At 37.9% G+C, this 19,813-nt stretch overlaps 1 long non-coding RNA gene across 1 annotated transcript; it reads left to right on the top strand.

Moving 5' to 3' along the window:
• The first annotated feature begins 11,834 nt into the window (after nt 1–11,834).
• LOC139132506 (uncharacterized) lies at nt 11,835–19,651 on the top strand. Its single transcript, XR_011552330.1, has 4 exons — nt 11,835–12,019; nt 13,509–13,648; nt 19,329–19,394; nt 19,585–19,651. It is a non-coding gene; the product is annotated as an uncharacterized lncRNA (long non-coding RNA).
• Nucleotides 19,652–19,813: the final 162 nt, after the last annotated feature.

Below are 19,813 nucleotides of genomic sequence, written 5' to 3'. Positions count from 1 at the left end.
GCCCGAAACAAATTTAAAGTCTCTGTACTTTCGAACATCTTCTATTGTCTTGCCGAACATTGCATTATTCATCAGCTTATAGAAATTCTTTTCAAAATCTGTCTTTCCCTTTGCCCTCATTTTAGTGTTAAAGTCGATATATTTCGCGAGACACGGAGCCTCTTCAAATGCGAGTGCCCGATGAATATTTTTCAGTCGCATTCCCATCCGAAGATAGAATTCAAGCAACTTATAATGTAAGACGTATCTCTCTCTGTCCATAAGACTTGTAATCAGTCGACTCCCTCCGGCGGTAGCTCCCTGCCTCGGAAATTCGTAGTGATGTGGCGCGAGTGGTAGATCGGAATGTTCTTCATGTAATTCAGTCGGATATTCTAAGTCTACTTCTAGAAAACTTGGCGGAAATCTAGCGTCGGGTCCCCAATCCAAGCCCGCTCCGCCTTCCCATTCTAACAATTCTTCCATCGTCATCCAATGAAGTCCGCCCACTGGCATTGCCTGACTCATTGCCCAGCCATAAAGATTGTTAGCATCGAAATATTTTATTTCGGTTAACGGTTTCTCCAGATCGTAATCCCCGTAAGCCAGATGATTTGTCTGTAAATAATGAATATTACACAGGCTGATACCACCTCTAATTCCCCTCTGAATGAAATTCATCTGCTCAGCATCTTGAATGAGTTTAAACTTATTACCTCTGTAAAGTAACATAGCATCCCATGTCAAGCCGGGCGCTGACACATAGTGGGCTGGATCTAACTTATATGCTTCTAAACATGTGTCACGGAAATTTTCGAATATATTTGCAAGAAGGAGAACGTCCGTCTCACAATAGAATTCCATATAATCTTTAATCGTCCGACATCCAACTTCGTCCCACACCTTCAATGCATGTTCGTAATCAGACTCAGAAATCCCCTCTTCCGTTAATTCGCTATAAAATTTGTGTCATGGTGGGAGCTGGTCCTCTTCCAATCGCTCTGGAGAATCTAAATATTCATACGGAAAGAAACCTTTCGCCTGCTGAATGTCTGGGTATGAAAGTGGTACTGCCGTCCATCCATTCTCTGGTACAGTCTTTGCCAACTTCTCGAGCGACCCAGACATCAACTGAGCACTGTCCATAAACTTTATAGAAAAGAAATGTTTCTTTGTCTCCCTCCCCCCATCGACAACAATTGAGGCGTGAAAAATAAATGTTTTCATATGACACATAATTCCACCATTGCCCGTCTTAGCTATGATATTCTGGCTCTGGTTCGTCAACATCCCTGATTTCATGTTTTTTTTTGTAAAATAAAAGAACCATTGTATCCCTTGAGGTTGTGAAAGTATATAGGAATGGTTCTTGATGGGCGGCACTTTTCACAATAAAAAGTCGTTCCGATAGGATCCTTCACTATTCGGTATCCGGCTTGATCTCCACATGCAATACAGTCTTGATCGTTGTAAGTAGAAGTATCTTTCATCGGTTTTATTTTCCAATAATATGATTTCGAATAATTCTCAGCCCTTTTCTTCATATCCTTTAGAAATTCTGTAACACAATCTGTACCTGTGAATGTTCTTTTACTAAAAACTTTCGGCCCTTTCCGGCCTGGCCATCGTTCAATCATAACATACGAAATACAAATTGGAATGTGTCGGCCGGTGTCCTTCTCAATAATTGCCTCAGTATCTGCGTAGATAACGTAGGGACAAGGAACCTTCTTCTTATGTCCTTCGAATTGACACACTTCCTTAGGAAAAACTGGCTGAGCAGTGTCTGTTCCACAGTACACCTGATGTATTTCTAATTCTTCTGTTGATGCAAAACCTTGCTTACAAACCATACAAATACACTTCTGCCTGCGCTCATTCTTTCGATTACTGTTAGAATTAAGAAGGCGATTTAACGCAGTAATTGGTACATAGTGGCCACTTCCGTTCCGTGAGGGGAACCGTTCCGAAAGGGCGTCTTCGCCGACTATCAGTAAAATATTTGCTATTTGATCCCTATCGCCTTCGGAACGGGCTTCGGCTCCGCTACAGCTACTATATAGCACAGTTATGTCGGACGGGGCGGGATCATTCTCGTAGATCTGAAATACTTGGAGTTTGATGCCTGGATTTTGCTGCTCAAAGCGCTTGAATACAGTCTCATTGGCGGGCGTAGGAAATGGTATTCCATCAAAAGAGTAATCGGCCATAAATGGAGTGTACGTATTCCATTTTTTTCTAGTCTGTCCACATTTCTTTTCACGAAACGTGATATCACCTAACTTTATACTTGCTACAACTGCGTATTTAAAACAATTCTCGCTACCAAAAGGAAGAATAAGATCGCTCACACAATGCTTATTTTTTAACCATCTGGGAAGTTGAATCGGGCGGCCGGCCCCGAGTAAAATTTCTTCTAGAATTACTTCAAAATTAAGTATCTCCTCAAGAACGAGACCAGAACCCTCAACATTTTCAATTTTATCAAGCATATGGTCGTAGCGATCTATTAATTGGTTTTTCACATCCGATCCCGCTGTGCCTCTTACATCTTTTGTGTATATATCTTTTAATTTAACAGGCAATGTACGATTTTGTGTATTACCGTTTTTCGGATCCACTAATTTGACTTCCATTTCTGTATAAACAGAGTACATCTTTCTTATTTTGGTCATACCTTCGATATCCACCAGCATTTCGATGTCCTCGACTCGCTTGACTTCAGGAAATTCTTTTCGTAAAAGTTACGATGCAGTAAATTTGGCGGGCGCCATCGACCACATTATTTGTGAATCTTCGATAATTCAACATCTGACTTTTTCTCGAATCCGTTCCCACGTTTCCGTGGCAGCGGAAGAAAAAAAGATTGTTTCTAGAGCATTTGACCATTTACATAGTTTCATTATCATATTCAAAGATATGCCTTTTGATTATTGCAGGCGGAATATTCTGACTCGAGCCAGACAATATGAAATAGCTACCTTAAAAGAACTAGAAGAGATTCATAAGCAGTTCAAACAGACTTTCTTAGAAATTTGCAACGACTACAGACTTCCATGTTTGATCATTAGTTATCCTCTTACGCCTGAAGTTCTCAAGAATATACTTAATCCAACAATTGATACCGAGACAGTCAGGCCAGTAGATTTTCCACGAGCTTTTGACTTTGGAATTGCATGGGGCGGCGGCAGCCAGGGATTTTTAATAGACGGTTTCGGCGAGGAGGAACTTGAAAAAGCTTACTATCCACCTAATCAAGAACAAATAGAACAACCTCGAGTCTCACTCAAGAACCTACACAAACTTCTTAATGCTTGTGAATCTGTGCTCGCTTATAATGCTTCTTTTGACTTAAAGGCACTTGACATGATGCCGAAGGAACTCTATGGTTACCGTTCCGAAAGGGGGCAAGACTTTGAAGTTACTTGTCTATGGCTCATGTCAGTTGTGTACATTATACTTCAACCAGAACTTATCGATAAAGCTGAACAAGGAGGACTGGAAAGAACGGACCTTGGCAACATGAGAAGTTGCTTTGAAGATCTTGCAAACTTAATATGTGCCCCTTCGGAACCCTACGGTTACGGCTCCAGATCCTCCCCCTCCCCTGTACCACCTCATCCACATACAGCCAAAAGAGATGCAATAAGTGAGCATTACTTACGACAATACATGATAAATACTTGGCCAGGTGGTTGGAAGAGGGGTGCGTTTCGAAGGGGTAAACTGACACTTTTGGCTTTCAAGAAATTAAGGCTTGCTCCATGGTACTTATTGAATAACTTTCGTAATTACTTTCGTAATTACTTGCGTTAGTACCAGCACAGGAACTTGGTCGAGTAGTTACGAAGTTCTAATAACATTTTCCTCTGGCTCCCAACTATTGAAACTTTCTGGATAGCCGCGCCATTTTATCAGATAATATTTCTTTCCTCTAATTTTTTTCGTCTTCAAAATTCGTTCTACTCTGTACAGCTCGTCGGCACCAACACATTCCGAAAGGGCGCTCTGAAGTTCATCAGAATAGAAAGTGCCAAGTATTTCCTCTCCATTCAGATTTTTTATTTTGTAAACTGGCGGAGTACCCAGTCCAGCTGCGTACACCACTTTTGAAACTATGAAAATCTCCTCTGTCCAATTTGGTAAATATCCTTTCCTGAAAGTAGTCTTGTATTTTGTAATTCGGACCTGTTCTCCCAGCTTGAATTCAGGGGTGGTGCCCGCGGCCGCCAACTCAGGACCGTAAAGTGTATAAAATGCCTGCCAATCGTTGTCCTCTGTTACGTCGACGGGTTTCATTTTGATACTTCCATGTACGGTGTTATTGTAATTCTTGAGAAGTTGTGGTAAAATGGGGAGCCAGGAACGTGTCTGTCTGTATGTGAAGTATTTCCACATCATCGTTTTAAGAGTACGATTAAAACGTTCAACGACGCTAGCTTTTTTGTCACTGTAGGTGTGAAACCAGTGAATTCCCGCCTCCTCCAACCATTTCTGCATTTTTCGGTTTGTTAATTCCCTCCCCTCATCTGTCTGAAGTTTGTCGGGTTGCCTCCCGGATTTCTTAATTATGTCTTGTAGCGCCTGTAACGTATCATCAGCTGTTTTTGACTGTATCGGCCTGGCCCATGCATATTTGCTTAGCACATCGATTACTGTTAGCATGTATCGAATGTTTTTATTCTCTTTTGCGAACGGTGAAGGGAATTCCACGAGATCAGCCTGCCAAAACTCGTCTATCGATGTTACGAAAACACGCCTCCCGCCCGTAGCACGAGTACGTGGTACCGGTTTATGTAGATTATAAGTTAGCTGAGTTTTTAACCACTCCTGCACCTCTTTCTTAGTAACGTTTAGTCCGCTGGCGCGTACTGCGTCATATAATTTTTGTACACCTCCAAACCCAGTTTTCGGGTTGTAATATAATTCTCTAAGAGTACCTTCGGTCGAAGCCATGATTAGCTTAGCAGCTCTTTATATTGAACATAATAATGTTTATATTTCGATACTCCTGTTTTTTCCTATTATACGAAAAATTGAATGTCGTACGGATGCCGTAAATGAAATACTAGTTTACTGAATGGTGTATTTTTCAATTTCCTGATCAGGGAACCCACCTCCCGTTCTGACACCTCCATTCCATATTCTTTTATAATAGTCTTGTTGTCTGTCTTGCTCGGTGTGTAAAAAAGTACTGACATCTGTATGTTTTCCCTAAATGGTTTACTAATACTAGTATATTGTTGAGTCAGAACCCAGACAGATAATCCGTCGTGTCTTGCGCTGAAACCAAGTTTGACTAAAACGTCACTGCGCTTCTTCATATCTTTGGACGAGGCGCAGTCGTCGAGGATTATTTAAGTGTTTGTGCCGGCCCATACCTTATGTACGTAGGCTAGTGTATCATCCACAGCATCGAGTCCGACCGGAAACACAAACACGTGGTCCTCGGTGAAAATGAATCTTTTATTATACGTTTTATTGTTCATGAATGTCGGACAAATGAAAACTATATATTCAAATTTCCTTAAGTACGGACCGGTGAGGAGATCCATCACATATTCTGTTTTGCCAGAATTTGTCGGCCCAGTTACAATCATGTTGAATGGCGGGGTCGCGTACATCTGATCTAAATACTGTACATAAATGAACTGCTTATCTTTCAGAATATTCCACCTACAATAGTAATGAATATGGCGGAAGATAACGAACCAATTTTGCCGTATTCGTGAATAGGATCCGCGCCGGCGAGTGGCACGGCTGCTGCCTTGTTCCGAAGGGGCGATAAGGGAATCTGACTTGTGTCAACAGCGTCTGCCGTATTAGGTGGCCCTCCGGAGCCGTAACCGTAGGGTTCCGAAGGAGGCTCATCCTGCCATTTCACAGCATCCACTTCCCCATCCATCTCATGTTTAGCACTTTCTTTAATTTCTGTGTTTATATCTCCATTTACCCCGAAGACCATAGATTCCGTTGCACATTGCAATTCATTATTATATCCTGTGATTGCCGGGCCCGAAAGAATGACCATTTTAGACGGTAAGAGAAGTAAATTGGGCGAAACTGCCATATCAAGTTTGACACCAGTATTCATTATTGTGTCTTGATATCGCCTATAACTGATTACCTTATCAGTATTACGAATTTCATCTTCGAGGAGAACGCCGAATTCTTTTCGGACTTGCTCTGCACTGCCAGTATCACCCACAATGGTACTGTGAATATTAGCTTGTGCGCCAAGTATGCAATATACATAGGCTTCAAGGCTTTCATTGAGGCGGGCGAGACCGGCCTTTGTTAGTCCATAGTCTCCCCTCAGAGGAATGAAACTATTATATTGCCCCTCTGTTCCATCATTTCGGAAGAAATAATAATGTGGTCTGTCTTTGTCGGGCAGTACATGTTTTTTCTTTCCAAAAATGGTATGTGTATAGAAAACGCCTCCGTCGGCGGAGAGGAAAAAGTCATGACCATTGTATATTGCTTTTGGCTGACGAACGGGACCACGATTAGTGTAATATTCATAACCATAACCAAGACCTTTATTTTGACCTTTTCGATAACGAAAGTTGGGCTTCGTTGGACTTATATTTCCAAATTCTGTACATAGAAGTTCATATTGGACGAGATTGTATGGATTGTCGCCCGCTTTGAAGATCGTATCGTCTGGAAGTGCAACGCCCATTTCATGAAGGATCCGACGTATTGTAAAGTATACATGGAAACGACAGAATGATCGTATTTGTGGCGGAAATTTCTTATCAAAGAGATGGGCGAATGATATACCACAACCAGTAGTGCTGCACCATACGGCGAAATTTAATTGCTGGTCCCAGTATTTCATGTGCCCAGCCATATATTACTTTCTTTAGCTGTTCGATGAGTGATTACGTTATCTTTGAACACATCCCGAGGATGAAAAGTAAATTTATCTGTCGGCGTTACATATATTTCTAAGTCAATGAGAATAGGTTTTACTCCCCCGTTTGGTTTAGAAGGAATATCTGCATGCTGTACTGTCGGTATGCTCGTCTTATTCAATTGAAAAGCAACTGAGAATGCGTCTGTACTCATTATTCGTGTTTCTATATACAGATAGATTTTAATGGAGGAGAATTTTCTATATTTTCATATTCCAGACCATGTTAATACTATATTTCGGATACAGGTTTAAACGAATTTTTTATTTTTTACTAAGAATAGATAACATACTGCAAACAATCGAGAATTTAATAAAGACATCGGCAGCGGCAAATACGACAGTGGCCTACCGGAACGGTTTCGAAGGGCCAACCGCAGCGTCGGACGCTCGATCCATAATAGAGACGAAACGTGAAAAAATACTCTGTTTCATAGCAAGTGGCCAGAGTAAGTTATTTTTTGGTAAGGAGTTTTCAGTTAGAGAAGTGGAAACGTGGAAAGATGAGTTCATAACACGAGCCTTTAAAGTCTATGAAGCGAAATACAGTTCTCTTATAAGTGATACCATCACTCAAAGTTTCATAGATCTAGGAGCCCGTGCAATCAGTCAGGTAGTTCCAATCGATGATCGAACAAACTATGCCACTGATCTTAAAAAGGATTTTATTCTAAACAGTGAAATAAAACGATTATCAGGACGGATAGCCTACACGTGGGGCCCCATACTTGCTCTAGTTTCCACTGGTTTAATTACGGGTAAACATTTAGATTTAAAAAAAATCGGGTTTAATATAATAACGAAATAAATGGATTCAACTTCGCAAGCATCGACTCAGCAACCGGTTCCAACACCGACTCAGCAAACGGCTCCGCCGACTCCGACGACTACCATTCGGAACCCTACGGAACGGAGCGCAATATAGAGAAAATTACATTACCGACGAAGCATCCAGGGAGAGTGGAAGCCGGGAAGAGATTAGCGGAATGGAACAGGCAAAACAAAAAGAAGAAGCGTCAATCAATAGCAATGACTAAGGTAGACTGTGACAGCTTACCTAGCCCACCACAACAGTGTGATACCTGGTATAATAAATGTTATCTTGTTTTAGGAATTATAGGAGTTTCATTGACTGCATTAGGACTATATTGGGGGCGTGCTCGACATACACAGTGTCCCCTCCTGAAAGATGAACAAAATCAGAAAGCGACAAAAACAGAGCCTGTAACAGTTGCAGCCCCCTCCAGAACCCCTACGGAACGGTTCCAATAGGGAAACTAAGTCAAGGTCCCTCTACATTGTATGAGATGGACTAATACATAATTTTATTTATTAGTCCCTCTACATTGTATGAGATGGACTAATACATAATTTTATTTATTGTGACTAATGTTAAACCTGTTAAAAATATACATAGCATATACATAATTTTATTTATTATGACTAATGTTAAACCTGTTAAAAATATACATAGCTCAAACTCCGTAAGGAATTCCGTAATTATTTTATTTTTCTATTTTATATACTTATCAGCAATCATGGATACTAAAACAGTTGTAAACACAATGTACGATGGTATTGCAATCGCTGGACTAGCGATGGGATATCTAATGATCTCCAGCAAATTTCTAAAAATTGATATGGGCGATCAAAGTCGACCAAATTGGACTCGGTGGCTAAAATTAGGTGGAGCGACTGCTGCCGCGGTTGCGACAAAAGATCTTCTTGAACAGAAAAATATTATTCCTGCAGAACAGTATACTTTGTAATGTATATACAACATACAACGATGATCATTTGGATTGTAAGCAAAACAGGCGAACCGATTACTGTTAATTTTAACCCTAGCATTGACATGACACAGTTTACTAAAATAAGACTGCTAGAGTGTGGACTATATAATTCATGGCATAACATAACATCGACGAATAATGTACTAAAATACCAAGAAGGTGACCAACCGAAGAAGACCAAATCAATGCGTCCAGGTAACTACAATATTGATACGTTAAACAAAGCAACCGGGTTGAAGCAAAAAATTAATTTTGAAAAACATCTGCCGACAAACCGTGTTTATCTCACTTTGGCTAAAGATATTAAAGTTTATTTTAATGCCACAGGTAGCTTCGCCAACCTTGTCGGCTTTTCTGATAAACCTGAGGACAACCCCGTGATAAAAAGTACTATGAGTCCAGGTCGAGCAGATTTCTTAACAGTCACTAAATACATAGTTCATTCAGATGTCGTTGATGTTAATGGAAATTATGTTTCATTTGGCTCTGGCAAATACATACAGGGGGAAGTATCGGACTGTTTACAAATACTTACCGTCCAGGATACAACAGAAATAAGTGAAAAGGTCACCTATGACTTAAAAACCAGGGGCTCAATTTCCATGCCATTGAGAAAGGGTTCAGACTATATGAGTTCAATGCGTATTTGGATAACAGATCAGGATGGAAACATGGTCAATTTCAATAACTGGCCAATTAGCTTTTGTATTGAATTATTGTAGCTAACATAGAATCCTATCGGTGTAACCCTATCGGAACATAAACCATCCTACAACCAATCCTCCAGCAATATAAATCATTTCATATTTCTTTTGCTCTTGACTGGGCTGATAATAATCTGAGAATTGCGCTAACGCTTGCGCTGGCCTTGACGTAGAGTTGGCTACCGCTTCTGCTTCTTCCAGGATTTCTGCATCTGTATCTCTTAATTCAACTGCAGCATGCGCGTCCTTTGCTTGATTTTCTCTTTCCCAGTCAGCCTGGAGTAATCTTTTTTCTGACCAGACGTTGCGATCATGTTCAAATTTTTCTAATGCTTTATCATGTCTAATTTTCTCTTCAATAAGAGCGTCACCATTCCCAGAAAGCTTTTGTCCGATAATATTTCCTCCTGTGAATGCCGTTGCATTTAATACAGCACCGAGAACTGTCATTCCTATAGCTGAAGCCATGATTGTATATTATTATATTGTACGTAATAATGTTTATATTTCTCCTGTTTTTCCTTGTTATAACAAGGTACTATTTTAATTTTCACTGTATATTGGGTAATTATGTCTGGTCCAAGTAACTTTGGTCTAGGTACAATTCACGTACAAAATCTCGAGCTCGAAGATCTGAGTGATGTTAAAGTTAACAATAATACTAAGATAGCAGGTAATCATAATAAGGATTACATCCTTCGTTATAAAGACCGTGAGAAACTTTTTGTTTTAGCCTCTGTCGCGGTGCAAACCCACAAACATGCTGTAGAATTTTCCGAACTTAAAGACGTCGATGGAACTGTAATAGACGCTACAAAGGCTTCAAATGATCTTACTCCTTTTTCACTGACATGGGATTCGGCTAGTCAGAAATTCAGGCCTTATAATGTACCACGTAACATCTTAGATATAATGGATAGTGAAATTGCAGGTGGGGTTGATGAACCGCCAGGAACTCCAAATGTGATTTATTTTGATAGCAATGTTAACAAATATAAATTGCTAGATTTTCGTCGTTGGCTTACTCCTAAGATTCCATACATTGCACTTCTTGGTATACCGATTCACCTCAAGATCAAACCTCTTTCAACAGTAATGTCTTCAGATAATACACTGCGAAGGTGGATAAACGAGGGGGAGAATTATTGCTCATACAATTCTAGCGGGGTTCCAGTAAGATTATTTTGGGACACAACTTTGCAGAAACTGGGCTTGAAAAGTGTCGGTGAGGAGGCAGCTGAATAACTTTACAGACAGCAAATCAACAGATGACTGATAATATGAAAATAATTGAGCATGGTACAGTTCTCATTAGATGTGTAAAGTTAGCTACAGGAGACGAGTTTGATGATTTGGTAGGATATTACGCTATGAAAACAGACAACAGAACAACTTGTGATATTATTATAAGTATCGATAAAGATTGAAATGAAATGAGTATTGAATGTTTTGTTGGTGGGAATAGAGTAGAACCCCTCTCCGACTCCGGAACTACATTTGTACGTAAAGATAAAAGTGTGAATACTTTGGCTATCAGTACCATTCATCTAAAACGTCTCATATTGTTTGAAGTAATGGTCTTCCGACATATTTTAAGTTCAGAGGAAATTTCTAAAATTTTATCTATCGCGTGAGAAAGTTCGTACCGATAGGAACTCCGAGTTTAGAAAAAATTCTGTAGAAAAATTTTCATGAAAACCGTTCCGAAAAACTGTAGAATGACAGACCTCTGTCATGACATCACAGGCTGCTAAGCAACACTCGAAGCCTATCGAAATGGGAATCTCCCTACTGGAAAGCCCCTGCTGGAAACCCAACGGTTACGGTTCCAATAGGGGTATTGCGCAACAGTGTTCCCGTTCCGGTAAGTAGGGAAAAATCTAACATAAGTCGTTCCGATAGGGTTGCTCCCGTTCCGTTAGGGTAGGAAAAAATGAGAAACATTGTGAATAGGGACACAACACAGCCAGAAGATATTGATAAAATTCTATATACTTACATTCAAAAGACGAGAATTGCCTTCGGAACGGGCTCGCTTCCCTGTTGCCTTCGGAAGAGCATTAATTTGCATTGTTTTTATACTTACATCACAGTCCGAATCTATCTAACAAATGATCTCCCTTCCATACGATAATAGAATGCTGTTCTGTTAGGGGATTACCCAGTGAGTCATAGCTAGCGCTGAATGACCTATATCTGACTCAGTGGGGAATTCCCTCTTCCACGCATGCACAATAGGCAAACGCGTAAGGGGGAATTCCCCTGTAGTTACATAAAACACAAATTTATCACAGTTATACACATTATATATACTACTGGTGAGGAATATCATGAAGTGAAGTGATACATTTTGGTGTTATGGTGCCATAGTATATGAGTTACAGACTATGCATACGGCATATTTCATAACAAAGCGGTCAAATTTCTCTACAGAAACTCATTTACCTCATAAAACTACCGAAAGAAACATCATAACGCAGAAGTGTGATAGCCCCACTGGTATATCCTTCAACGACATATATAAGGGTCTGAAAAATGTCAAGGGAGAAGATGAGCGCTGTGTTAGATATTGTTATAAACTGCTATCAAATGATACCGATGACACGGAGGAAGAACATGACAAGGTATGAGGATACTCTATCCCTCCTGATAAAAACGAATAAATAATTATAATAATACTGTCAATTGGTAATATTAATGATTTTTGATGTAATCATTTTAGTAATATCGGGATTGATAAGATTAGCTAACTTCCCCAGAACAAATATTTCAAGATTATATTAGACAGAAAATGATAGGGAGAAGAACATGTGTGACAGGACATAAAATTAACAAAAAGTATGGTAAGACTGAATAAAAATGGATATATGGATAAGTATGTTAAAACGTTTGCAGAAATACGTTCAGATTTCCCCCGGTACATCGATGGCGCCGTCTAAAAAGGTAGCTGTTCATGATACTTGGGACTGAATGACCGGAGTAATAGGGTTTTGAGGTGATTTTGCGAATTTCCTGGCTACATACAATTTAAGAATAAGTATGAGCCAATGATCAAATCTGCATCGCATGATCTAAAGACGTTTACGAGTGAATGAAATCTGAGGAAGAAATATTCCGTAAAGCAGACTGTCATTGTTTGTATGATAGTTCTCTATTCACATCAAATTTTTTATGGCATCTCAGAAATACAGATGTTGTCTATTTTACATACTTTGCCGATAAAATATTTCAAAGCTGAGTTCGACTGACCTCCTTTTCTGCGATCGAGTAATTTCTTTTTAATAGCATTAATTTGCATTGTTTTTTGTATAATTTGACTTACTTAAACTATTAATTTCATGTCTAGAGTTTGACTCGTCATTTTGGCTTTATATAAAGACAATAGCACGTCATGGAAAGCCATGACTGACTAAAGTAAACTAACATTATGTGGTCTTCAGTATCATCATTTTGTCTAGTGCATTCAGCACATCGTCTTTTATGGTAAACTTGTTGACCTGGACATTCAACATGTGGTCATACGCATTGAACATGTTGGTATTTTCATGATGCTAGTTACAATGTTGTCCTAAGCATTTACAATGTTTTCCTAGGCATTCATTATGTTAGCCTAAGCGTTATTCATATTATCATATGTATTTAACATCTTGTTATATGCGTTCATAATATTGTGCTAAGCACTCAGTATGTTGTCTTAGGCATTTACGTTGTTGCCTAGGCTTTTAGCATGTTGTCTTTGGCATTTAATATGTTTCTTTAGGCATTTAGCATGTTGTTTTTGACATTCAACTTGTTGACCCAGATGTTCAATATGTTGTCCTGGGCATGCAACATATGAACGACACAGGGTAACAACGTCTGATTACTCCTGATATTTGAAAAAATACATTTACCGTCCGGTCGCCCTAGAGATCGGTTAGGACTTTATTTCTCAAACTTTGCTAAGTAAATGGCCCTGTTAGTGCATTTTAGTTAGTGCATAAATCAATCTGAGAACTCCTCTGTATTACGTCTCTTAATAAGAAGACGTATGATTTATTTATGTCATTTTGCAATAAAAGCATGAGCTTTTCACATCCTTTTGTATTTCATTTCTTGTCACACGTACCACAGTTTGACTCCATCACAGTATATTGTGATAAAACAACATTGGTGTTTAAGGTATCGGACGGATCAAATAACGTACGGGTTGTAAAGAATCACAAAGGAGACCCTCTTCATTACATTACGAAAGATGCCCCACCAAAGGAGAGGTATTTGCTCATTATCTCTGTTCCTATTAAATATAATTTATTATTTCATATTAAAAAAACCTTGAATATTCTATTCTGCAAGTGAGTTAACAAACAAACAAACATGCAAAACAAAAACTACCTTATAAAAATAAACACCTTCAATCAATGACTAACTATCACATACAGATAAAACAAGTAAATATTTGTCTTTTACTGATTAATTTCTTAATTGAACTTTAATTTTTACCCAAATTAATGTTCGTTTTCCCCTTTTTAGACCCACATAGCAGACATAGCTTCGGTTTAGATGAATCGTATATTTGCCGTTAAATATCATTCAGAAATAGAGTAAAAGTATTGAATTTCTTTTTCTCAATTGACGAAACTGCCTTAAAGTATGACTAGTTCCATTAAAGATATCTTTCGATATTTTTTTAAATGTGATCTTAGTAACAACCATAGTCTCAGCTCTACATCTTATCGCATGAAAACTTTTTAATATAAACTCAGTTATTAAGTACGACGCAAGACTTAGTTTTCTCTGTCAAAAACAAGCACGATCAGAGAAATGGAGATGGGGTCCTCTTTGTTTGTTTTATTCTCATGACAGTCATTGATTGATCATGAAATTAGCTGAAGCTAATAAAACTTAATCTTTCAAATTGTATTGCGTTACTTTTTCTATATAGTTTAGCAATCATCGACAAAAAAAGCAAAACAACACTTAATCTACATTTTGGAGTAATTTTTAGCTCATATTTGGTTTTATATGTGAATACCAAAAAGAGCTTATATGATGAGTCTGAGTGGCGTCTGTATGTCTGTATATTTGTGGGTATGTATGTGCGGATGTATGTCCGTCACACACAAAGGCTCCCATACAGCCAAAGCTACCGTCTCAGTATTTAGTGTACAGGTAGATGTAGGGGTTGAGATGTGAATTTGTTCAAATGAACACATAAGTGTCAAAAATGTGCAAATGAGGTAAGAAAAAGGGAAATACTGCAAGTGTGCAGGAGAAGTGGCAGTGAACTGAATCAGCCCACACATCTGAATAAGAGGATTTTGACCTTTAACGTATTTGTATGCAGGGTACCTATTATGTTTGGGAGTGGTAGCAGTAACTGGAACAGCTAATTGGTCATTTCCTTTCATTGTTTATGAACTGTGACATATTAACAGATCTGCTGAAACCATGGATGTCTATTTTTGTACATCCGTGGTTGAAAGGTTCTCTGCTATGCATGTTGCTAAAGTTGACCTGGTTGTACTATGCAGAAATTGTCATAACATAACGTGTAATTTTCCTGCACTGAACAGATAGAAATAACACTTATTGTTGATCTTTGGTATGTACCAATTCTGATCAAATTTGAGCGACACCGTATAATTGCGGTATTTTTATTCATTCTAACATGCGTCAAACTACGGTAACTGTAATTATCACTACTTAACTCTAGTCGTCGGCGAAGGTAAAATTTTTACTATGAGGTTCATGTCATCAGCAATATCATGCATACACAATCAATCTGCAGTATTTCATAGCTATCACGACACTTGTGTGCATGAACACGTGTGACATTTTATCGTTAACGCGTTTAAAATTATATTTATTTGTTTTGAAGTGACACGTGTGCATCGTGAACGCATAACAGTAAAAAACTTCGTGTACTTCATATACATATTCCAATAATTCGATGGGTCGAAGAACGACGGGTCTATCAACCACTATATGTTTTTTATTATGGTCGAGAAGAGATCTAAAATCATGACAGACCTAACCTACTTACTTGCAAATGATGCTGATAGTATAAAAGTATTAAAACGAACCAATTTAGTGTTTCAGTGTAGAATTATTTTAAGGTTCTAACAGTTAATTAATGTTTACAATATGAATAGTTTCACTGAATCGCAAAACTCAAAGAAATCGTGTTGCAAGACTGCTAGGAACGAGGGAAGGTAAGTATTCAATATTAGTAGTAACACACACAGACACACAGACACACATATACATATAATATATATACACGGTATATATACGGTACACACACACACACACACACACACACACACACACACACACACACACATATATATATATATATATATATATATATATATATATATATCTATATATATATATATATATGAGAAATGAAGGGGGATGATGATGGACCTCGAGTGACATGCAGACTGGTTTAACCTATTCGTAATAACAAACAAACGGTTGAAAGTGACTGTCAACATTCTCAGTTCTGTGATCCGAATCACAGACATATTGTAACAGGGGATCTCAGGATTGTTAAAAATGTCAGGTTAAGGAAATTGTTATCCAAGGGACCTAATTTTAGGGAGCCCAGGACAGTCAATTATTCACAGTGTGTTAGGTTTATTGAGTCATCTCTCAAGGACTTCATTCAATCCATGGCCGCAAAATATGATGTTGACATCACAACTTTCGATGAATGGAAAGGTAAGGTGATGGATGCGGTGAATGCAAATGTTCAAAAATTGAAGAAACGTAAAAAACCAAGGAAAGCATTTTCAGTACTTAAAGACCGTACGGCAGTCGCCTGTCTCGAAAACCTACACCGTAAATATGTTGTGGTACCAATAGATAAAGCTGCAAACAATATTGCATTTGTGTGCAAATCATTCTATATAAAGCGTCTCCTTACTGAAGTGGGTATCATGAACGGAGGGGTCAGACACATACACAATATCAACAAAAGATGTGACATCTGTAATCACGAACAACATAGCAGTATGTGACAGATTTGGACTTAAAGTATCAGAGAAAGAACAAAAACTACCACTTATGTACTGGATGCCCAAGATGCATAAGAACAAATCCGGAGCTCGCTTTATTGTAGCATCAAGCACTTGCAACACTAAACCACTAAGTAAAGCGGTTTCTAGTGTCTTTAAATTAATTTTTGAGCAAGTACACAGATTCCATCTAAAAAGTAAATTTTACAGCAACATCAAGACTTTCTGGGTTGTGAAAAATTCTTTTCCAGTAATTGAAAAGTTGAACGTCATCAACACTAGGAAAAAGGCCAAATGCATCTCAACATTCGATTTCAGTACACTACACACCAAAATTGAACATAGTGATCTACTGAAAGAAATGTACAACGTAGTTGACTTTGTATTTGAGGGTGGAACTAAACAATATATTGATTTCTCTTCTTCTAAGGCATTTTGGCGCAAAGAGAAACAAAGCCTTTGTTTTTCTCAGGCATCACTAAAGTCTGCTATAGAACATCTCATACTTGAAAGCTATTTCCAGATAGGCAACCTACTCCTTTTACAAAACACAGGCATTCCTATGGGTATTGATCCAGCACCATTTTGGGCAAATTTATATCTACACAGGCATGAGTATAGATTTATGTCAAAACTCATTCATACCGATATAGCTCGTGCTCGGAAATTTCATGGATGCGCACGATTCATCGGTGATACATGTCTTCTAAATGATGGTGGAGAGTTTTGTAGATCATACGAGCAAATATATCCTGCAGAGCTCACTCTATAGTAGATGGAATATTCGTCTATAAACTCTTTGACAAGCGCGATGATTTCAAGTTTTCTATAGTGCGAATGCCAGATCGCGAAAGTAACATCCCTTCGTATATTGTTTATGGCACTGTATTGTCAGAATATCTTCGCATTGCTCGCGCAACACTTCTAATAGAAGATTTTCTTCCAAGAGTTGCCAGCCTGTACAACAGGATGTTGTCTCAAGGAGGACAACAACCTAAAATTATCAGACAGTTTCATAAAGCTATGTCAAGACATCCTCAACTTTTTGAAAAATTCAATGTAACACCGAAAGACATCATATATAACATAAGACTCAGAATAACTTAAGGTGTGGTGGTACCTGATCAGTACTGCTTGGGGAGCCAAGGCAGTTGACTGTATTGTTTTCAAATCCCCGAAACAGTCGCCTTGGTTAATAACTGATGAACACCTAGGAGATTTTGATGATGTTATTTCTTTGCTGTATATTAATTGTTAAAAACTAATCTTGCTGATGTCATATCTTCATCATTCATATGACATAATCATAGAAAACCCATAATGATCTATTGCTTGCACTTGCATGACATTACTTTACATCATTGCTGTATTTATTTCCATCCGAGTGAATTTAAACTGTTTAACTACTTTTGAATATATATATATATATATATATATATATATATATATATATATATATATATATATATATGGTACACATGTATATATATATATATAATATATATAATATATATATATATATATATATATATATATATATATATATATATATAAATAAACAGATTACTTCAAGTACAAAGTAATGAAATCTATTACTTAAGTTTCATGCATCATGTATCTGAGGATTGCAAGATGCATGAAACTTAAGTAATAGATTTCATTACTTTGTACTTGAAGTAATCTGTTTATTTATAACGCTCTGCTTCTTGCATTGAGCACTGTAATTTCCCTCGAGGACATCTGTATACTTCGATATATATATATATATATATATTATCATTACTACTTATATTTAATACTTACCTTCCCTCGTTCCGAGCAGTCTTGCAACACGATTTTATATATATATATATATATATATATATATATATATATATATATATATATATATATATATATATATACTTGAGCAACGGCAAATACTATCCATACAGAAAACCTAATGACAACGAGGTATATATCAGTATGAAATCAAACCACCCTCCGTCCACTAATAAACACATCGCCAATACAGTTGGAAAGCGTATCTCCTCGATATCCAGCGATGGGAGTCTGTTCAACAAGGCGTGCAGTGATATTTACAGTGTGGTTCAGACCAGTTGGTACGACGACCTGTTAAATTACACACGTGTTGACAAGCCGGAAAAGAAAACAAGAAGCAGACAGCGTAGAATTACATTTTTCAAGCCACCATACAGTAAGAGTGTGAAAACTAGCGTCGGAATGGAATTCTTCCGTCTCCTTGATAAACATTTTCCGAAGGATTGCAAATTACAGAAAGTTTTAATAGAAATACAGTCAAATTAAGCTACAGCTGCATGCAGAACATGGACAGTATTGTGAAATCAGACAACAAACGGGTTACCTAGAGAAGTGATAAAAAACTCACTGACGTATCTAAATGCCGCATAAAGACCAATTGCCCGGGACTTGCCAGTCTAAATCTATAATCTATAAAGCTACTGTTAGTACAAGCAATGGCTACGAGGCGAAACATAAACATCGGTCTAACTGACAACACATTTAAAACACGCTATGCAGACATGTCCAATCTTTCCGAAGCAAAGCATACGTCAACAACACAGAATTATCAAAGTATGTCAATCACTTAAACTTGTGGCCCCAGATAATTTCTATATCCCCGAATTCTCAGGCATTACCAAAACTAACCAATGATAGCAATAATGTGTCTCCTTCCAGGTAATGGACTCAAGCATGATTTGCATTCCATTCAGTACTCAGCTTCATTATGGCTTTTTGTTTAAGTCCATTATGGGCCTGAGGTGTACATTACTGCTTAAAAAATTTATTCTACACGCACACAGTTTATAAAATCTTAATGATAACAGGAACTCAGTCACTTACAAACTGTACATTTATACAGTGTGAATATTTTCATGTGCTAAAATTACATTGACATTTACTTTAGGAACGGTCGTACTACATCGAAAGAGGCAAACAAATCGGATGACAAGGCAACAGAGGGTAGTAAAGGGTAAATATTACATTATGGCTTTTTGTTGAAGTCCACTATGGGCCGGAGGTGTACATTACTGCTTAAAATTATTCTATACGCACACAGTTTATAAAATGTTAATGGTAACAGGAACTCAGTCACTTACAAATTGTACATTCATACAGTCTGAATATTTTCATGTGCTAAAGTTACATTTACTTTACTTTAGGAACGGTCGTACTACATCGAAAGAGGCAAACAAATCGGATGACAAGACAACAGAAGACAGTAAAGGGTAAATATTACATTTAGTCCACTATGGGCCGGAGGTGTACATTACTGTTTAAAAGTTTATTCTACACGCACACAGTTTATAAAATGATAATGGTAACAGGAACTCAGTCACTTACAAATTGTACATTGATACAGTCTGAAAATGTTCATGTGCTAAAGTTACA

The sequence above is a fragment of the Ptychodera flava genome, chromosome 5 (assembly GCF_041260155.1).
Source record: "Ptychodera flava strain L36383 chromosome 5, AS_Pfla_20210202, whole genome shotgun sequence".
Lineage (NCBI taxonomy): Eukaryota > Metazoa > Hemichordata > Enteropneusta > Ptychoderidae > Ptychodera > Ptychodera flava.
This window is presented reverse-complemented; position numbering and strand designations above follow the sequence as displayed.